Source organism: Drosophila willistoni (genome assembly GCF_018902025.1).
Source record: "Drosophila willistoni isolate 14030-0811.24 chromosome 2L unlocalized genomic scaffold, UCI_dwil_1.1 Seg72.1, whole genome shotgun sequence".
In the NCBI taxonomy this organism is placed as follows: Eukaryota; Metazoa; Arthropoda; class Insecta; order Diptera; family Drosophilidae; genus Drosophila; species Drosophila willistoni.
In genome coordinates, this window is record NW_025814049.1 from 2,930,418 (window position 1) to 2,951,448 (window position 21,031).

General features: G+C 34.6%; 1 protein-coding gene across 1 annotated transcript in view; it reads left to right on the forward strand.

Moving 5' to 3' along the window:
• Positions 1 to 2,592: 2,592 nt before the first annotated feature.
• LOC6646114 overlaps positions 2,593 to 21,031 on the forward strand; it is a 172,660-nt gene continuing 154,221 nt past the window's right edge. Inside the window, exon 1 of the mRNA XM_002068722.4 lies at positions 2,593 to 4,049. The gene's annotated coding sequence lies outside the window, so the exon portion shown is untranslated. The remainder of the gene's footprint in view (positions 4,050 to 21,031) is intronic.

The window sequence follows — 21,031 nt, forward strand, 5'->3', positions numbered from 1 at the left end:
CGAAACCCTCTCTATACATATATATATATACTTATGTGTGTGTGTGTATATATGCAACCGCAACAGCATTATGACAATATGTGAACTGCAATGCCAATGACATTTTGCTTTGCCCTCTCTCTCTCTCCCTTTCTCTCAACATACACACACATACACACTCCCTCTTCTTATCTCTCTTATTCCATCTGTAACTACCCCCCTCCTGTGTGTTACTTTACTTCTTTGTCTTCATTTTTCACATAATTTTTTTTTTTTTTGCCAAAGTGAAACTATTTTTGGGGTAGTTGTTGTTGTTGTTGCCTGTTGCCTGGACAGGCACTCGAAACCATTAATTGGTTTTATTTTTAATGATGTTTAGGCGAGACGACAACAGCAACAAAAACAATAAACGACAAGAGACCCTCGGCTGCTGCCCACGCGGAGAGTTTGCCTCTATACACTGCAATTATTTATGTAAATTCTTGGGCGTGATTTATGTTTGTTCTTTCTCCCTTTCATCCTATACAAATATATATAGGTATATATGTATATATGCTTGTATTATCCGCTGGTGTGAATAACAATTAAACAGCTAATTGACTAAGTGACTAAAGATGAATGTTCGTATTGAAGTGGCCCAGCAGCAGCCGCACGACGAGTAGCTACTAAGCGGGAAGTCGTCTAAAATTTCAATTTCAAGTGCGGGTCTGGATTTTAAATTAGGTGAATTGATAGGCAATTGAGTGGGCATGGTGTTAATTATAGATACAATGCCTCCTCTCAATAGTTAAGTGAGTAAGTGTTTGCCCACTAATCAATATTAGACAAGGTTTCGCCAAGAATTTCCACTGCAACTAGTAGCTTGTACCTTAAGATTTGTTGCTAGACTAGTGTTTAATTCTAAAAAAAACAGAAGCTACAAAAAACTCAAATGTTATACTTGCTTATGATTTATTACTTTCAAAATATTTAAGTGAAAAGGCAGACTTTAGACATTTGAGTGACTAATTTAAGAGAAATTTGGATATGTTGTTTTAAGTTGTAGGTTTTATGTTTAAAAGACCCGACATAGCGATAAACGGTTTTCAATGTATAAAAATTTGACCATATCATCATAAATGGCAACAAGTTTTAAGTCTCGTTTCGTCACTTGAGATTTTAGAAATATAACTACAATATTTCCATTGTACAGTTGTACAATCTTTTCTCTATTTAAGCCAAAAAAGGATACTCGGTCGAAGCAATTTTCCATTATAAAGTATCAAAACGTAATATTTTTGCCTATAAAATGTAATTTGAGGATGTTCTGCAAATTTGAAGGAAACTGTTTTTCTTAGCTTTCTTATATAGACTTTAGAGAGTATATTTTCAATTCGAGTATGTATTCAATTTAAGTATGTATTCAAATCGACTTTTGAGTCATTTAGTTTTATAATGAATCGAATGAATAAGGATGGAAACCAAAATGAATTGAATGAATGCAAGTGCTAATGTAGAAGTCGAAGTCGTTCATTCGTTTAATGTCCGAATATGAGTACCCATACTAGGGAGTACTCAGAGCAACAGATATTTTGAATACATTCTGTTATACTCATTAATGAGAACTCCTAATAACCGAAGTTTTGAATACTTTTACTAATACACATTGCTATGAATGTTGCTTTGTTTATTCCAAATTACTAGACCAAATCGATATTGTTTAAAAGATTGCTTAAAAATGTTATTTAATTTAAAATAACTTGTGTTTATATTTCAAAATATTGTTTACATATTTTATGTAATAGGAATACGATTTGCCATTGCTACAGCACTTAATCACTTGTATGTACATATGAGAATGAGTTGCTTCATTTCGTTCATAATTTGTTGTGTTATGTGGGCTGCATTTGCATACATACATTCCCTTTCACCTGGCTGGGAGGTACACCTGGTGTACCAACAGGTGTGTGTCCTTGTCGTAGGGCCACATGACGATGACGAGTTACATCGACCCCAAAAACCCTATCCACCTACCACATAGCCAGGGCAAGTAACCCCCCAAAAATGTTCTCAAATCAGCAGAGAGATGCAGACAGACGGAGAGGACAGGAGCTACAGACAGACAGACAGACAGAAGGACAAATAGTCTGGCAAGTCAGTCAGCTTTATGCACATTAACGCCCACAAGCAAATGAGATCTCTCTCTATCTCCATCTCTTTCCCACTCTCGTTCTGCATGCTAGCTACAAGTCATAATTTATTAGGAATGCAGCGAAAATCAAACAGTTAAATTTCCTTGTACCGTTTCTGATGATAGCGATGATGAGAATGTTGTATGATGATAATGATGAGAAGAGGCGCCTCTATCCGAGTGCAAATGCCGCAACAAAAACAAAAATAAAACCGGCAAAATGAGAGAGAGAGAGTGGGAGAGCACCCACTAAGGGAGAGTCAACGAGAGAGAGATGGAACTCCAAACGAGAGAAAGGAAAATCACACTGGAAAGGCAAAGCAAAGGCAAAGCCGAAGCATTTGTATAACTGTATAACAGTTTCTCATATGCCCAGCAGCATAAGCAGCAGCAGCAGCCATCGAAGAGCCTCGTCATTTGCCGTTAGTTTGCGAGCGTTTGTCGTTAGCATCGCATGTCCGTGGCGGATAACTCAAAGAATAATTTACGAAAAATTTGTTCACGTCGCAACGTAACGCGTAAAATTTGCATCTATCTATCTCACTCTCTCGCGCCTGTGGTGTGGTATCCTTTCACAACAAATTTTGTTAGCTGTTCAAGCTAATTGCGAAAACGAGTTGCTTCCAAAAAGAAAGAAGAGAAAAAAAAGAAAGTACGGCGGAAAAAGCGAAAAGTTGGTGGCACTCATTAGCGGAACCTTTTGACAGGATATAAACCAGCAACAACTACAGTAAAACTCATTAAAAAAAACAAAAGCCAGTAGAAAAAATTTCGGTGACTATGTTTCATGTGTTGTTGCAGTTGTTATTCTCGACTGGCAGACATGTTAAATATGTACAATAAATACAAGAAACAACAAGGCAAACATAATTAATTGCTCTGCTCTGAGTGTCCTCACTGATTGTGAGTGTCCTGACTGATTGCAATTGATTCCCGTGTCCCCCGTCTTGTAACCCATAAGCCAGGGCGAGGAGGAGTGCACGTGTGTGTGAGAGAGTGTTATTTGTGTTAAATAAAAATCAAAATTAATTGCATTTCAAGCATATTTAAATACGCATTAAAACCCAAACCCGAAAAACCCCTTAAACGAATTGAGTTCGAGTTAAATCTCTCTCTCTCTCTGTCTCCATCTGTATCTCGATGTACTCAATGGTTTTGCGGCAACGAATTGTTGCAAAATAGACAACAATTTTCCCTTAATTTTTCTTTCATTTTTTGGTTTTTTTTTTCAATACTAACAACAACAACAACAAGAACTGTGCGCGCAATTTCCGTTTACCGTTTCCGTCGAGCGACATCCGTGTCCGGCCAACAACAACCCGAATAAAAAAACAAGTAAAGTGTACGCACAACATTTAATTTGCCTTCTAGCCAAAAGAGTTTAAATAAGAGATACCAAAAGAATTATAATAACAATTTAAAAAGGGCTTAAAACGTTTTAAACACCAAACAATTTGGTTAATCTAATTGACAAGTGAATGAATATAAATACAAAACGTCTCTTTATGAATAAAAGATACGCAAAATATTTAAGTATCTTCAAATCCAACGCAATACAATAAGTAACCTTAAAAGATACAAAAGGCGGAGATAAAATATAATACAATATTTCCTTAGTCCATAAAAGTTCTTGAATCTGAAAACGTTAAAAAAGAAGTATACGACAAGAATCAAAATAAAAATACATATATAAATAACTATACTTGAGTACAAAAAGACTACTCTGGGCAAGAGAAAAATACTTGAACAAAACAAAGTAATTTTGGTTCGCAAAGTGTAGCCTACTTTAAGGCAGCGTATCCTGTTTATATATGGTACAACATAAAAGGAAATAATTTGCAGTTAACCAGCAAAAATTTCGCACATTCATTTGTTTTTTTGGAAAGCGGCTGGCTAGCAGGTTAGTGACATTTATTTGGGGGAAAAGCATTTAATTTAAAAGGCAACACAAACGAAATGAAATACCAAAAATAAAGAAAATTCTGTGTGTGTCCCTGTTTGCTGTGTGTGTGTGTTCTGAGTGTGTGTGTAAGACAAGCAATAAAATGCCAAGTTTTTTTTTGTTCTCTGTTTTGCGCGTCAAAAAAAAGTTGCCAGCAAATGGCCTGAGCTCCATAAAACTAGCACGGAGCGGGAACACGGCACGGAGCCTGAGCCTTAAACGAACCTCAGTGTCAGCCTCCCTTTTGAGTTTGGGGTGCAGACGCCATTTTTATTTTATGAACTTTTATTATGTTATTTGCTTTTTGACTTTTGCTCGCTCCCTCTCTCTCTCTCTTGCTGGCTTTTTGCTTGGCTGCGTTTTTGTAGTTGCTTGGGTAGTAAACAATAATCATAATCATTGTAATCACAGCAAGAGTCGCTGCCCTTTTTTTGTTGTTGTGTTTTTGTTTTTTTTTTTTGCTCTGTTTTTGTTCTGTTTTGCTGTTTGTTCGCACCTAGTCAGGCATTGTCCTTAGTCCTGGCACACACTTTCTGTTGTTGTCGCACTAAATTGCTCACAATTGAAAGCAGCAGCACAATCATTTACTCTCTCTTTCATCTCTCCCTGCCTCCCAGTCGCCGTGTCTCTCTCTCTCTTTCTCCATTTCTGTCTCTCTCATCTAGTGTACGGAATTTGAATGCAAATGCCCAAGCCGAGAGCCTTTTATTTATCGCACTCTGTTCTTGTTCTTCTTGTTTTTCTCTGTTTTTTTTTTTGTAGCATTCTTTCAGGCGCGCTCTCGTTTTAAATGCCCTAGGGATGCACCCCAAATGTCGCCCCTTCTTAGCCTTTACTCAGGGTTTGTTGCTTCCCTTTTTTTTTTCATAGTTTGTTTGGGTAAAAAGGTTTCTTGTTGGCTTTTTTTTTGTATTATTAAATATGGCAAGGCCTCCCAAAATAAAAAAAAAAAGTATATACTTTTGTTGCTTTCAGGTTTCCGAGACTCTGGGGGGTATCGAAACATTTTTCGACAGCTTTAAAGCCATTGAAGTTGAAGGCAGGACCTTCGACTGTGCGTATCAATGGGATTAAATGGCTACCCCCAAAATACAATAAGTTGATTAGGTTGAAAATTTAAATTTAGCCAACTCGTTTATGGGCTTAATCCAATTTATACTTTTGCGAAATATATTACTAAATTAGTCACCTTCATATTGGAATGATTAGGAGAAAGTATTCATTCTTTTAAGATCTAAAAGTTCATATAATTCTAAAAATAGATTCTTGTAATAAGAAAAATATCTTCATATTATATCTGAAACCATTCTCAAATGACTCTGTTCTTTTCGCATTACTTTTTAAATTTACAATTTCGCTTTTTGCTTTGCTTTTGATTTTTAATTAGTAAGAAAAATCAATATTAAGTTTATTGCTTTTATTTTGTGTGCGTTAATCACACTTAAGTTTTTCAAACCCATGACAGAATGAAAGAGCCAGGTCAAACCTCTAGACAGGTCGATGGTATTAGGTCACACAAAGCTGTAATAACCTATTCAATTAGAGTTTCTGTTTACCGACCTAATTGGGCTTCAGCTTCAGCTTAGTTGCATTACACTTGCTTATTTATTCACACAATATCTAAGGTAGCAATTGATTAATTGGGTTAAATTTATAGAAGTGGATATCGAGGCAAGCTTAAATTACTCGAAATATTTTTGAAGAAAGAGTCCAAGATATAATCATGAAATAGTTATACATTTTATATCAAAGAAAATCATAAAATAGCAATGTAATTTAAGATCTTACAAATTTTTAATAATTAGCAATACAAAAATTAATGTTCTCTGTTTATTTAAAATCGTAGAAGTTATTAAATGGAATAGAAAATAATACAAATCGATAGAAAATGTAATATTAAGTCTGGGTAAATTTTTAGTTTTCCAATTTATCAACACACAATCTTATTGCGAGTCTTAATATATCATTTTTTTAGCTTTATTTTTAAATAGAAAATCATTTTACAAATATATGAATCATATGAATCTCTTTGGGACTTAATCCATGTCACCCTCAAAGATTGCTCCAAGATTTTATAATTCCCAGTGGAAAAAGATGCCTTGGGAAGCTTGATAGAGATTTGGAATTTTTGTTGAACATAAAGTTCTCTTTTAAAAGCAATAAGTTAAGATTCTTTTCTAAGAATTTTAATCTATCGCATTTGAATTGAGATTTCTTCACTATTGAGACTTATTTGGATTTGTAAAACAGAAGAAAGGGAAATTAGTCAATATATTGCCAATTAATTAATACATTAAACAAATTAATTTTCTCTTATTAAATAAAGTTGGTAATAAATCAAGAACTGAAATGAACATGAATTAACTAAACTAATTTAATATGAACATTTTCACTTTGGTTGAGAAATGAGGAAAAGCTTCTTATTGAACACTTTTGCTCTTTGGTCTTTGGTTCGGCTAGCCAATTGTTGTTGTCGAAAATTCCTTTAGCTATCTAATTGACCTTAATTCCTCTAATCAATAATATTTGAGTTGCAATCGATGTGTGGACAGTCATGTCTTTGTGGGTGTGCGTGTGCATTGGTCTTTGTCTTGTGGCCAATAATTTCATTAGAATGTAAAATGTTTGCTTTAATTAGATTAGGCCAACTCAAGAGTCTATCAAATAGAGTCTCCTCATCCAAAATAAAAAGATGGGAATGAAGAGAAAAAGCTAAAGAGAAACTTTAAGTGTTTCTTAAAGTCGTCGTCAGTCAAGACTTGTCAAGTTGTAAAATGAATTTCCACATCTTCAGGCTATGACTGGACGTGACATACAACAAATTCACAGCTATTTTTCCTTGCCTTTCCACCAATCCCTCTCCCCCTCTTCTTTTCTCTCCCTCATTTTCTAAACAAATTAATTTTCGACATTTTTTTTTTTTTTTTGCTTGCTGGATGGAAAAAGTTTTGTGCCTTTTTGACATAATCTATTATAATTTTCATATTTTTGAAATGATGCTTTTAATTGTGGGCGTGTCATGACTTAATGAGATTGAAAATGTGAACCGGGGGAGTGATTTGAGCTGGGAAAATAAAAAAGTAGGGAATTAATTTTTTCAAAATGTTTTTTTACGTTTTACCCATACTAAGAAGACAACAAATAAATCAAATCAAAACAAAGAGAAAAAAATGAGTAAAAGTTACCTGGTAAATTTTGAGTGGCAAGGTTGCGGTCGACCATCTACACACACACAAACACACACACATCCTTTGACAGTGACTTATTGGTGTATTTATGTCCCTGTGTGTGTGTAGCATGTGTGTGTGGCCTGTCATAAATTTTTGGTATGAAAAAAGGACACCAAACACACACTCACATAAGTAGCTCAAAAATGTTGTTGGAGATGTGGGTAAAAACTTTTTCAACATGAACATTTTTTGCATGTCATATCATTTAAATAGCTTAAGGGATGTCGAAATGTGTAATCAATATATCAATAAGTCATAAATAAATTATAGATTCACGTCACACAATAATCAAACATTTTTTTCAAGTTGTTCGAGTCCTTGTGGGAAAATGAACAAAGCGCTTGAGAAATAGACACTTTTGGCAACTATCGCGGCATCTTTTGGCTGTATTTAGTGTTGAATAACCACTCAGTTTAGTGTTTGATAATGCAAAGCAGTTTTTCACAGTAAAAGTGAATGTTTTACTTTCATTTTGAGCTTTAATTGTCAGTGAATTGATGACTTTTAATATCTCTTTTTAAGAAATGGAAAAAAGCGCGTTTGGAAACTAAAGCGACACTCATCCACTCTTTTTTAGTGTTGATTAACCACTCAATTTAGTGCTTGATAACGAACTACAAAAGCCACTCTGTTTTAAAAGATTTTATATAGTTTTGGACTGATAAATTCAGTCAATTGATCACTTTTGACATCTCTTTATATTGAAATTAATATTTTAATGAATTTTAATTGTTTGCCTATGAATTTTGTTTGCAAATTTACTTGCCAATGCATACATGAGTTTGAAAATATTTAAATTAGTTTAGTCTCTTAAAAAAACATTGCCTAATTTTATCATTGAAAATATTTCGTCTTCTTTTTTCTTTCATTTTTTGTGTGTTTGAATAAAATATATTCAAATATTTATCTAGCAAATGTTTAATGTTTTGTTTCTCTCGTTTTGGGTGGCATATTTATTCAATTTCCACTTGTATGCCAAATATATATTTTCCATAGAGTTTTCCTGGCTCCCTTTCCCTCCCAAAAAAAAAAATCCTCACTTGCTGGTACTCTTAATGCTTTTAGCTAAAAATTTTTGCCAGTTTTTGGGTGCCAAAAAATGCAAATTTAAAATGCGTTGGCATGTCAAAAATCTACACACACACACACAGACAAAGACAGGGTGCACAATTGCATAGGGTGATATGAGGGTGATGAAAATCAATAAACGAGACATGTGTGTGTGTGTGTGTGTATGTTGAGGGGTAAGCTTTTAGTATCTTTTGCAATGCAACTGAAATTTGGCAAGCTTCATACAAATATAGATAGAATAGAGAGTAAAAGCTAGAGAGAGAAAGGGAGACATAGAGAAAGCGATAAAAGAGAACTCGCTACAAATAGCTTAATAGGAAATAGCATAAAAGGCATCGTCCTTAAAAGAGGACCAAGCCAAAAAAAATGAAGAAAAAAATCCTTGCACGTATCGCGCTTAAGAAATCAGTAAACGCATTGGCATCTCTCTACACCCCTCCCATCGTCACCCATCATTGTTGTTCCCATTGTTGTTGCTGTAAGGGTTGAGACTTGGCCTGGTTAAGGGCAGAAGCACTGGGAGTAGGAGTCGAATCAGGAGTGGGAGATTGCCACTGCGAGTGGAAGATGCTTACGCTTATCGGTACATAGCGACGTCGTCGTTGTCGTCGTCATCGTCGTTCCCGTCTTTGCCCCTCATTGCCATCACCGCCTTCGTCTTTCCGTCTCTCCGTCTTTCTGGAATATTTGGCATTAGTCAAATGCAAATTTTTATAGCTGCCTGTCTGTTTACTTGAAATGCCGATAAGCTCGAGCATAAGCATATATACAAAATGGATTTGGCTTGGAGTTTTTGGGTAGCTCTTCTCTGGAGTAAAAAAAATATATATAAAATATTTGTTTCGCTTTTTCTTTTTTTTTCTTTCTCTTAAGCATATTCCCCAAGGAGTTGAGGGCTTTTAAATAAGGTTTAAATTTAGTCGAAGGAATTTCGAAAGAATTTCTAAAAGATATTTATGTTATATTTTTCTTATCATTGCAATAATCTGTTAGTTTCCGGATGATTGCTTATAGCTTGAGATGGGAAGATTTCTTACTCAAATAAAGATGGGTTAGATAAATATGTATTATATTAGCTTATCTTTGGTTGCATCTTTACAAGGTAAGAATACAGGGGGAGAAGAGAAGAAAAATTGGTTCTAAGACTGTGCTCTCCTTTAATTTGGAGTTGTCACTAGTCATAAGTTTTCTTTCAATCAAAGGTAACTTCTATACTTTTATTCTTAAGAAAATACCAAATAAACGGTAAGCCAAAAGAAATTCAATAACATATTTCGAGAGAACAACTAATAGATTCAGTTTCAATTTAACTGAAATTTAGAAACTAGATATAACATAAGATTTTAAGATCAAAGAAGAGGTTTTTCTACTATACTTATATAAAAAAGTCACGGTTGCTAATAAAAAATCACACCATATGGCCAAGCAAAATTGAAGAAACTTGAGAGAGAGAGAGCAAAACTTCTTTAGCTATATGTATAAACTTCACAGCTTCAAAGATGGCTTTCCATTTGGTTGTTGGTGTTTTGTTTGTTTGTGTTTTTAAAGACTACTTTGCGGGATATATACACATACATATTTGTATCTTCCTGTACATACATATACTTTAATAAAATGAAGAAGCAGCAGTGGCAGAAGCTGGAGAAGGAGCACCAACATTACCGCCTGACGGAAGTCGTCTCAAATGAACAACATTGCCACGACCTACTCTGTTGTCTACTTCCTTTTAGCCGCGTATCTACCTTCTCCTTCTACTCTGCTATCTTTTTCGTTTTTTTTTTTCTGCGCTCCTAAAAGTAGGCAATAAGCATCGTGTTTATGTATGTGGTACAAACATTTTAGCGTATTTTTATTATACAGCCAGCACGTGCATGTGTATACAAGCATGTGTGAGCGTGCGATTGTGTGTGTGTGTGTGTGTGTGTGTGTTTGTCGACAGGCTCATTGCTGAATTTATGAAAATTTTTGCTGTCTGATATAGGGGGAAGGCAGAAAAAACATTAGCACCCAATAGAGTTTAATGCGTGCGGGTGTATGTGTGTGTGTGTGTGTGTAACCCCCAGCGGATGTGTATCCTGTCTGCGTGTGGCCCCAGCTGTCGTCGTCCTGCCTCCCAGCCTGCCTTTACCCCTCCCCTCCATCCGCTCACTCTTTGCCTCAACGCCAATGCCAATTTGCGGCTTAACATCTTTGAATTATTGAGGCGCGTCGAGGTCGTCGCAGACTGAGGATATTGAGGGGCCAGGCCAGAACATCATACACACACACACAAAAACACACACTGTATCCATACACTCTCTGAGCTCTTGGCCAAATTAAAATTTTATCAAAATGAAATTTGCGGTTTTTGTGTGTTTAGTTTCACAAATTTTTGAAGTGATTTTGTTCGTAGGCCAGATGAGTGGGAGAAAGAATCAGAGAGAGAGAGTGAGAGGGCAAGTCCCCTGCTGATGTTTCGCCTCTTGTTTACTGATATTTTGTTTGCATTAAAGTGGCAAGTTAGATTTTTCTCTCTTATGCGGAAGAGCCTAAAAGTAGGCCGCGGTTTTTGTGTGTTTTCAATTTAGTTATAGATACGAGTACCACACGATGAAATATGTATGCGGGTGTGAACATAACATTAATAACCAAAATATGGCTCACACTTAACTAAACTGATAATGGCAAAACAAATTAGGGAAATGTATTAGAAATATGTTAGAAAATAAATACATATAACTTTCATTTGCATAAAACACTTTAATTTGTAGTTGAAGAGGAATATGGGCAAGAAGAAAGTTAGAATAATGAGATTCTGATAACCAAATAGTTTGCCATTAGGTCTTAAAGCCTTTTTCCTTACTCTGTATTTTCTAACTTTCAACTAGGGAACGGTCATTTCAATACTTCTTATTGCGTTGCTGGAGAAAGCTTCATGGTACTTGTTCTAGATGAGTTAAAAGTAAATTATATCGGCAATATTAATCTAAAAGTAGCGTAGAAAATAGATTCCTGAAAATGTCTTTAGCCCTAACCGTATAAAAATGTGTTACAATCGAAAAACTTTATGGGTCTACACTTTTATATCTATTTAAGAATATTGTTTTATTAAAAAAACACTCAATATCCACTTGCTAGCCACACAGCTGTTAGTTGTTCACCCCAAAAGGAAGTGTCGCACACGAGAATGAAAATAAGTCGCGTTTTATGCGCTAAATGCAAAGCTTTTCACTGACATATTTTCTTATAATCTGCACTTTTATTGTCTTATCTTTTGCCATCCACCTACAATGTCTCCTCCATTGTTGCCCCCTCTTCTAGAGTCTTGGGTTTTTGTGTCTGTTTTGTTTCATTCTTTTTCCTGTGTTTACATTACACTTTAGCTAAGCCGCCGAAAATTATGCAATAAACTTTACTTTTACGTGTTCTCTTCTTGCTTCATTGTCACTCTTTCTTCCATGTTCTCCATCTCCATCTTTCTCACTCCCTCTCTCTCTTTCTCTTGGCATATTTATTTATTTATTTTGTGTGCTCGTTTTTCACTTTGTTTCGTTATTCTTTTCTTTTTCGCGCATTGTAGCTCGTTAGGGGGCAAATAGGGAGCGGCAGAAAAAAGGAGGAGACAGAAGGGTGGCGGGACGGAATAGGTTGGCGTTGCAAATCTTATTTGATGATGCCATGGCAAATACTTTAATTTATGCAGTAATCCTATTACAAAAACAACGGCAATAGCAACAAGGACCATAAAACAACAGCAACAACAATGCATTTATGCCCAGGCCGAGAATCTGGCCCAGTCCCAAGCATTTTTCTTTTTACCATTTTCCTTTTACATTTTTATTTTGTTTTCATTTGGTGGTCCTTGCGATTGAGGTAGGCGTGGGAAGGTAGGCATAAAGGGGGAGGTGGGACTTGGTTTTAGGTGCCGGGGCAGTGGCAGCCTATCTCAATGTGTCTCATTTACATTTTCCACGCGTTTTGCCTTTGGGTTTTCATTTTCGTTCATTCCGTTTTTTGGTTGTTATTCTTTTCTTTTCCACTTGTTTCACATCTTCGTCTTCAGCTTGTTGGTCTTGGCTTGACTTTTCTTTTTCTTATTTTTATTCTTTGCCTATTTCGTTCATCTTAGCAGCAATTCAATTTATTTTAATTTCTGCTTTTAACACAAAAAATTACCAATTCAATTTTATGACTTTATTCCTTGAGAGCAGCACATGAAGAGAAACAGAGATAGACACAGAGAGAGAGAGTGAGCCAGATCGAAGTGAAAGAATTTGCAACAAAACAAGTTGACAGGAGATACAAGGCTTCATCCTCCAATGATTCCTATCTCTGTCTCACAATCTCTCTCTCGTTCTCTAGCTGTCTCTTTCCAATTATATATATCTTGAAGTTGTTTGCTCTATTTCCTTGCCTTGCCTTAGTTTTATGTGCAAACATCGCTACTGGTTGCTGGGGCAAAGACATTGTCGTCGCTTTTCTCTGGTGTTGTCGTTGTTTCGCAATATGCAAATCAGTTTATAAATAAATTTGTGAAGCGTTTGGCAAACGTTGCAAGAGCCATCATTTCACTCTAACAGCAACAGAACAAAAACACAGAGAGAGAAAAAGAAAAGAAAACTCCTTCTATTTTTCCCGCTCATAGCACTTGCCATCAACACACAAAATCAGCTTAAATCGATGCGAGTGTTAATGGAATATGTTTTAGGCCATAGCAAAAAGGTAAAGTAGCTTGAAGTTGCTTCTGATAGCTAATCGGATTGCTGGAAGATGAGAGTTCTTTCACTTGAGAGAAACACAAAAGGGAGAACAGAAAAGAAGAAGGTAAGCTCAATAGAGCTTACAGATATACAGGTTAATTTAGCAGTGAATATCAATTTCAAGTGTATTCAATATTGTAAATTGCAATCAAAAGTTAACTATTATATTAGTCTTCAATCGTTTTGCTGCACAGCATTTCAATTGCAATACTTTACTGTAGTTAATGCTTATATTCCCTCAATTGTTTTATTTTGATATTCAGGCAAGAGCAAAAATCAACTGCAGAAACTTAATAATCAATTAAATTGACTTTGAATATAGCATATTAAATGTAAAATAACACTTCAATTAAAAATCAATTTAAATTTGTGTTTCTACTACATATATTAATCTATTTCATTTTTTTAATATAGACAACAAACTTATGTTTATATTCTTGATTTGTTTGTTAAATGCCCACTGACCCTGGGGAATTAACAATTAACGTGAATTTAGCATTAAGTATTAAGACATACTTTTTAAATGATTTTTTGTCTGATTGAAGTCCGTTTTGAGACATCGTCTGTTATTATTAGAAACTTTAAAGTCTCAATGAATACGAACTCGTAATCAGGGACTATCATCTGTGTAATGACTTGGTGAAATACTGAAAAATATACACTTTTTGTTTTCATCTTTACATTCGTCGTATGGCTAATATATTGAAAATATTTGACTAAAAATTTTTTCATCCATAAGATGAAATCTCAATGAAATCTCACTCACAGCAGCACAATCACATTTTTACCCACAATCAGTTGATAAGATTCGCATGAAAGACACATACGAATGTGTATATTTATATTTGAAGTCAAGTCAATCAGAAATTCAATGCTTATCAATGGAATAGCAGATGGAAATGGTGGAACATAGGCAGAGAGAAATAAAGAGAGGGAAGGGAAAAACAGTTTGCTGAAAGAACACAAAACCCACCAAAAAAATCGAAATCTAAGTCAATTTGATTGGCTTGACTTTAGTTTCTTGTCTATCTGTATTTGCCATTTAATGTGTAGATAAAATTTACATTTTAAGCTAGTCCAAAAGGTGGACAGAAAAATACAAAAACACACAAACACACACACACACACACACACATACACGACGTCAGAAAGAGAGAGGGGGATTGATAGTGGGCGAAATTGGTTTTTCCGTTTCTGTATGACCATGTGGCAACTCTGGTATACTTTTCCACTGGATACGAAAAAGGTTCAGCATATTCAATTTTGTTTATTATACACGCAATTTTCTTTGGGGGATTTCCCTTTAGGCAAGCTTTCAATTTTTATGACTTTGGCTTCACTTTTTACGGCTCCACCGATAAATATCTTTGGGTGTGTGGGTGTTTTGGGGTATGTGGGAGGCTAGCAAGAGCGACGTAACCCCCTTTGGGTGTTTTGTTGCTGCTGTTGTTGTTGTTGTTTTTTTATGCCTTACTATGCGTTTTTTGTTGCCTACTCAATGAAATGTTTATTGCTCGGTACTTTTTTCCCCGTACTTTTTGCTCTTCTGTCTGCTACTACCACGCCCACTTAAAGCAAAGCCTTTTTCTCTCTCCTTATTGACAATTGTTGTTGTAGCTCATTGTTCACTGATGTTTGACGCGATGTTTCTTTGTTTTCCCTCATCTAGACTGCAAAAGTGTCACGTTTTGTTATGCAAAAGGTGGCAAGTTAAGGCAGATATAGCATACACACATATATACATAGACCTAGGGCTTATTAATGTTTGATGTGGTTTTTGTTGCTTCTGATTGACTGTGTTGTTTTGTTGAGGGGTTTCCCTTTTTTGTTTTGCTCGATTCCTGTGACAATTTGCTTAAAGGGTTAATAATTGGCTACATAAAAGGGCGACAAAGTGATAAATGAATTGTCAATTTAGCAGACAGTTCTTGGAAAAGTGAATCATATCATTGTCTATAAAAATTGATGGATCTAATAGAAAACGGAAGGTAAAACCTGTGTTTCGTTGAAATGAGCTAAAACTTTTTCTGTTCGGCATCAAAGTCTTTAGCAGAATGTGTTAGAGGAAAATCAATCTTTTTTGTACTTGCAGGCCAAATGAATTTTTCATAAAAAGTATTCAAAGGAAGCATTCCGTATTCAGAAGAATAATTCTAAATACAACTTTAAAGTAGATACTAATTGAATATTTGGAATCTGGAACACACAAAAGTGCATTTTATTTTTGGAAAAATGTAAAAGTAGATAAGTATTAGAAGAATAAAATGGAAATTTGTTGATATTTTTAAGTATGGCTTTCCACAAACAGTTGTGTGTTTATCTTACTTCATAGCATACATTTGGGAGTTTCATTTTTTTTTTTTATTTGATTTTCATTCTACAAAAACCTACGTCTTAGTAGGTTACATTGTCTGCGTGTCTATTTCTGTGTGTTTGTTTGTTTATTTGTTGTGTGTGTGTGTGTTTGTGTATGCCAACATATTTTGGGAAATGGAAATTTGCAATAGAATCATTGTCTACTCTGTTCAACTTTATCTGGTATTTATTTTCTCTTAATTTTTCGCAAAACCAAAAACAATTAGGCAAAGAAATGTTTCCAAACTCTTGCATAAAATATATTTAAATAAACTGACAGCAGCTCAGAGTCCTCTTTTTACCCTTTTTGTTTCTCAGATGGTTTCCCTATCGTTTTGTTCGTTTCTCTCTCTTCAATTCAATGGTAAATAAAAACATTTGCTTTAATATTTTCTCTTAATTAAATTCGAGTTCTCTCAAGCGTAAAGCCAAGAAAAACCAAAAACCAAAAAACAAAAAGAAAAATTTTTGCCCAAAATGAAGAAGAAAAAAACGAAGAAAGAAGTGTGTCTGTTTGAGTGTGTGCGTATGTGTGTGTGTGTGTGCTATGGTAAAAACCACTTAATCCAATTTAAGAATGCAACCACTTGAGTGCATACACATACTAACACGCACACACAGACGCATATCCTTACAGATGGTAAGGCTATACCTTAAAGTATGCTATGCTTTTTTCGCTCTTGTGGTTTTTATCACTGCTAAGCCATAAAATTGCTGAGAACAAAAAAAGATGAAATAAATTTGCTTGTAAAATATTAGCAGATTCTTTCAGTTAGCCACCACCACTCATAAATTAAAGTCCTTGGTAAATCTTATCATCAGTTAAGGGTATGTTTATGCCCGATTTCCCTTACCCCTCCTGCTCTCTTGCCCCCCCCTCCCCACTCACTGGATATCCGTTGGCAATTGTGTGTTCCCTGTGTATTAGGTCATTAGGTTTTAGGTAATAATTTGTATGTAAAATGTTCTCTCTGCTCATTGTTATGTGAGCCTAATTGGTCCATTGGGATGAGAGAATGTGTATTGCTGTGTTTAGTTGTATGGATATTGTGGGTGTGGGGGTTTTTGGGTTATTTAGCTGTCCAGTTTGGCTCATTTAATTAAGTTTTGCCTAAAAGTAGGCTATGCATTTTTAATGCCCTTTCTGACTCAATTAACAATGCCGAACTGTAAAACTTTTCCCAGTTGAATGCATTTTTGATAAGTCTCCAGTTTCTGCTGCTGCCGCAGCAGCGTTGTGACGCTGTGTAATAAACAAACAATTTTCTAATTTTCTAATTAGAATTTTGAAATGGAAAAGTATGCGATAAACTATTTGCAGAACGAAATTCGATGGCTCAACTATTTGAGGCATTTAATTAAGTTTTTGTCGTTTGTTGTTTGTTGGCTGTTTGTTTGTTTGTTGCTGCATTTCCATTTTAATTCCCATTTTGCTCCCATTTTTGGGGTTTTTGTGTCGTTTTTGCATTAATGACACACACACACACACATACATAGAAGTAGGCCCATAAAATTGGTTTCTAAATTTGCTGGTCTAGATTTTCTCTCTAGCTCTCTAGCGGAAATGTCTCGGTTTCGGTGCGTTATTTTCTCTATACTCTGTTTCTATGTCTCCTTTACTGTCTATCTGTCTGTCTGTCTGACTGCCTCTTTGCCTCTCTGTCTATGTGATTGTGTTTGTATGTTCTTCCTTTTTGCTATTTACGTTCACATGTCCATGAGCGCATGACCTCCATATAAAATAAATTACTTTAGTTATCTAAATGCTATCCGTGTGTGTGCGTCTCTGTGTGTATGAGTGGGTCCGCCCTCAATTTCGGTTTTCTGTCATACACATTTCTCTTTCTTTTGGTCCTTCCATTTTTTCCTTGGACACAATAACGTTTGGCTATACTCTTAGACAGCGAAAGTCTTTTGCTTTTTATGCATCAACAAATAACTAGAATAAGTTGATTTAGGGTGGTTTTTTGTACGTAATTCGTAACTTTTTTTTTGAATAATAGTGCGTTTTAAAATAGTTATTGTCTTTTAATGTTAGCTATCTTATTATAAACTAATTAGTTTCCAAAATTGAACATGACATAACATCATGTTCCTGAAGAAATTCTCTGATAGAGTGATGCATATAGGATTGTTTAACTCTACAACATGGTCTAAATATACCTCATTGTCTTACACTAAAACATAGTTGAATCATGGCCTTTTACTCAACTAAAGGTTGAGTTTGTATATCATTTTGATGAAATCTATTTTGTATTCTATACGAGTTATAAAAATATTGTCGCTTGTCAACATTTTGTAGATTTTTTGTGTAATACAACATTCGATGTATTGTTTTTCATCACTGCAATTAATAGCCAACAATCAACCATTTAGTATCAACTATTTTGCCAATTTTTTTTAAAACAGTTTATCAAACATCAGTTTAGTTTTTCTTATTGTGTCTTAAAGAAGAGCATTGAAACTTCTAAATTTTTCATTATTTTCACTTGCTTTTCTTGCCTTTTTTTTTGTTCATTTTGGTGTCCTTCTTTTTGTGTTCAGTTTCTGTTTTCTTTTTTTGGTTGCTTTGCTTTTAGCCAAACAAATGATAACAATAAATTACACTCTCGAGATTTGGACGAGCTTAAGTATGAAGTGCAGCCAGTCGATGTCGATGCGCTGGTCCAAAATAATGAAGGCAAAGAGACTGAGAGAAAGATGAGGATTGCTCGTTCGGGTTTCGGGTGGTTGCCACATCAAGTGGCAAACGCACTTTGGGGGATTTTTCTGTTCTTCTTCTTTTGCTTTAGCTGCTGCTGCTACTGCTACTGCTGCTTTTGCTGTCCGCCATGCTAAGGGCCAACAAAAATAAATGTTCTAATTTAGCGACTCAATTTGTGTAGTAAATTTATCAAAAGGCAGCCAGCAGTGGCAGCAGCTAACAGTCGCTGGCTATTGTTCGAGTGTCTGTGTGTGTGCCACGCCCACACTTATACTCCCAACTGCCGCTCATGTTACATTTTAGTTGCCATTTATAAACGTTGCTTACCTTTTTTTTTGTGTTGTGTGCCTCTTTGGTATGTCTGGTTGCTAGCTCTTATTAATTTTTGGTCTTTCTTGCCTTTTTTGTTAGAGGGAAGGTTTTTTCTTTTTGTTTTTTCTGGTTGGTCAGCAGGTAATAAATTTAGTGAAAAGGTGATAATAAGTGCCATTGGCAGCGATTTGTTTAGTTTTTATTGCATACATTTAGGCTTTGCTGTGGTCTATAGGCTTAATGCCCTGTTTTTCTTTTTGCGGTCTACTTAAGTGGCCAAAAAGCCATCAAGTTACGCATAAAGGAACTTAAATGATGGCAAAGAGAGGGTCGGGAAAAGGTGGCTAACATATTTTGCTTTTTTTGTGGGAGTTCTAAGAAGATAAACGAAACATCTTGAAAATAGCTTAAATCAAAAGTCATTCACTATAATGAAGCTCAATTTGAGGGAGGGCTTTTCCTAAAAAGTTGCGAGAGTGGCTGTAAAACTTTGTCTACTCATAAAAAAAGTCATAAAAACATTTTAAAACTCACTTGTTGAGCTGAAAATTAGATTTAATACTGTATAGTGTGAAACATTCTGACAACGAATGAAAATAAAATGTACCTACTTAAAGCCATTTACTTATTGTGTTAAATTTGAGGTGTTATTAAACCCAAGAGTAACTACACTTTCTACAAGAAGTTGTTTTTATATTAATTAATGAACAGACTGTTAGACTTATTTACATAAAATATGCGACGTTTAGTTCAATTAGTCAAATAGTTCGATTGTAAATAAAGTATTTCATTTCAAATATCATCTTAGAACCTCATTTCAGTTGTAAAACTTGATTTATACTAAACTTAATGAAGGTTTTCGTTTGTTTACAATAATTATAGGGTTCTTTTTTGTACAACATAAAACTTCGTGGATAGTTCGGTACAGTAATTATTTTAGCGTGAGAACTGAGGACTTGTTTAAGATTTATTTTGAAATGCTGCTAATCTGGCAAATGTATTGGATTATAATTTTTCTAATGCTATTGAATTGACACTGATGATGATTTTATTTTGCTGATTTGTTCGTATTTATGAAATTGTTACAGTCTTCGCATAATGACATTGTTACAGTCTTCCAACCTCAAAGAGATATGGCTTCCCATGAATGACGTTGTCAATTGAAAAGATCTTTATTGTTAAGGAATTTTTATATAATTAGTTTTGCCTTTGTTATGCAAAATACACACTTATACCTATGCATCCGTACAAGTCGCTTTGTATCGTTATATATTAATTAAGAGACTACTAATAAGAGCTAGAGGGCTGCATGAATGGAAGCAAAGTCAAAGTCAAATGAATCCATTCGAATTGAATTCAAATAAATGAGTGACAACTACACAATGAAATGAATGAGTGTGAGTTTGTACTTGTCATATCTCGCAAAATACGTAACTCTGTTTAATGAAAGGCAATGAATTGAGTGTCAAAGCATCGAAATTTACTATGGCACTCGAATCATTCGAATCATTCATATTGACTCATTTTTATTGGGATGTTTAAAAGCAACAAAAACTAATTATTTTATCAAAAATGTATGGAAAATAATGGCGAAATGGGGGCTATTAAAATTAAAATATGCTATACACCAAAAACTTAAGGACACAGTTTTGGATTTGACAATTTGGGACAAATTTTGTAAAATCTATTTTTTCTAATTTAGATTCCTAGTTGCCACGAACCGTGAAAACATAAATAAGGCTTTCTAACATATTATAAAAAAAAAAAATTATATTCTTTAATCCATCATATACACAATGGATCTACTTTTTTATATATTTCACTATTTGGAAAAAAAATTCTTCTCTATCTCTGTAGGGGGTTTGAACCCGATAACAACAGTATTGTAGTCTGAGTAGGTCCCCACTGAGCCACTAACCACTCTAGTTTTGTAGTACAGTAATCACATATAGTTAAAAAATATACAATACAAATAAATACTAAATACTAAAATCAGAATTGGAATTCGAATGCATTCGAATCATAGCAACTCATTGACTCACTTTCTAACTCATTCAATTCGTTTTGTTTCGTTTGAATGTTGTGCGACTGATTTTTACGTCGCACACTCATTTAGTTGAAGTCGATTTTCAAAGTCATTCAATTCATTTATTTGGTTTTGAATGTTGTTAACTCGAATTGATTTTTCTATCATTCATGCAGCTCTCTAATAAGAGCTGCCACCTTGAACTATTTCATTTTAATTAATGGGACGTTGTAAAGAAGGAATAACGCTGTAATTTTCTATACTTCTCTTTACATTTGGACGATTTTGTTCTTATTTTCGACCGTTTTAGGATCAAGAAACAATGCACAAAAGTTTGATTGAAAAAAAGTGTATAATCAACCGTAAACAGGACGATAACTTTTATTTATTTTTATCAAAGAAAGTCATTCAATATGATTATTCAATATTTAATTTGTTCCAATGATTTTGTAAAGGTAAAAGTTAGCACAAGAATTTCAAAAAGTTAATGCTTAATTAAATCA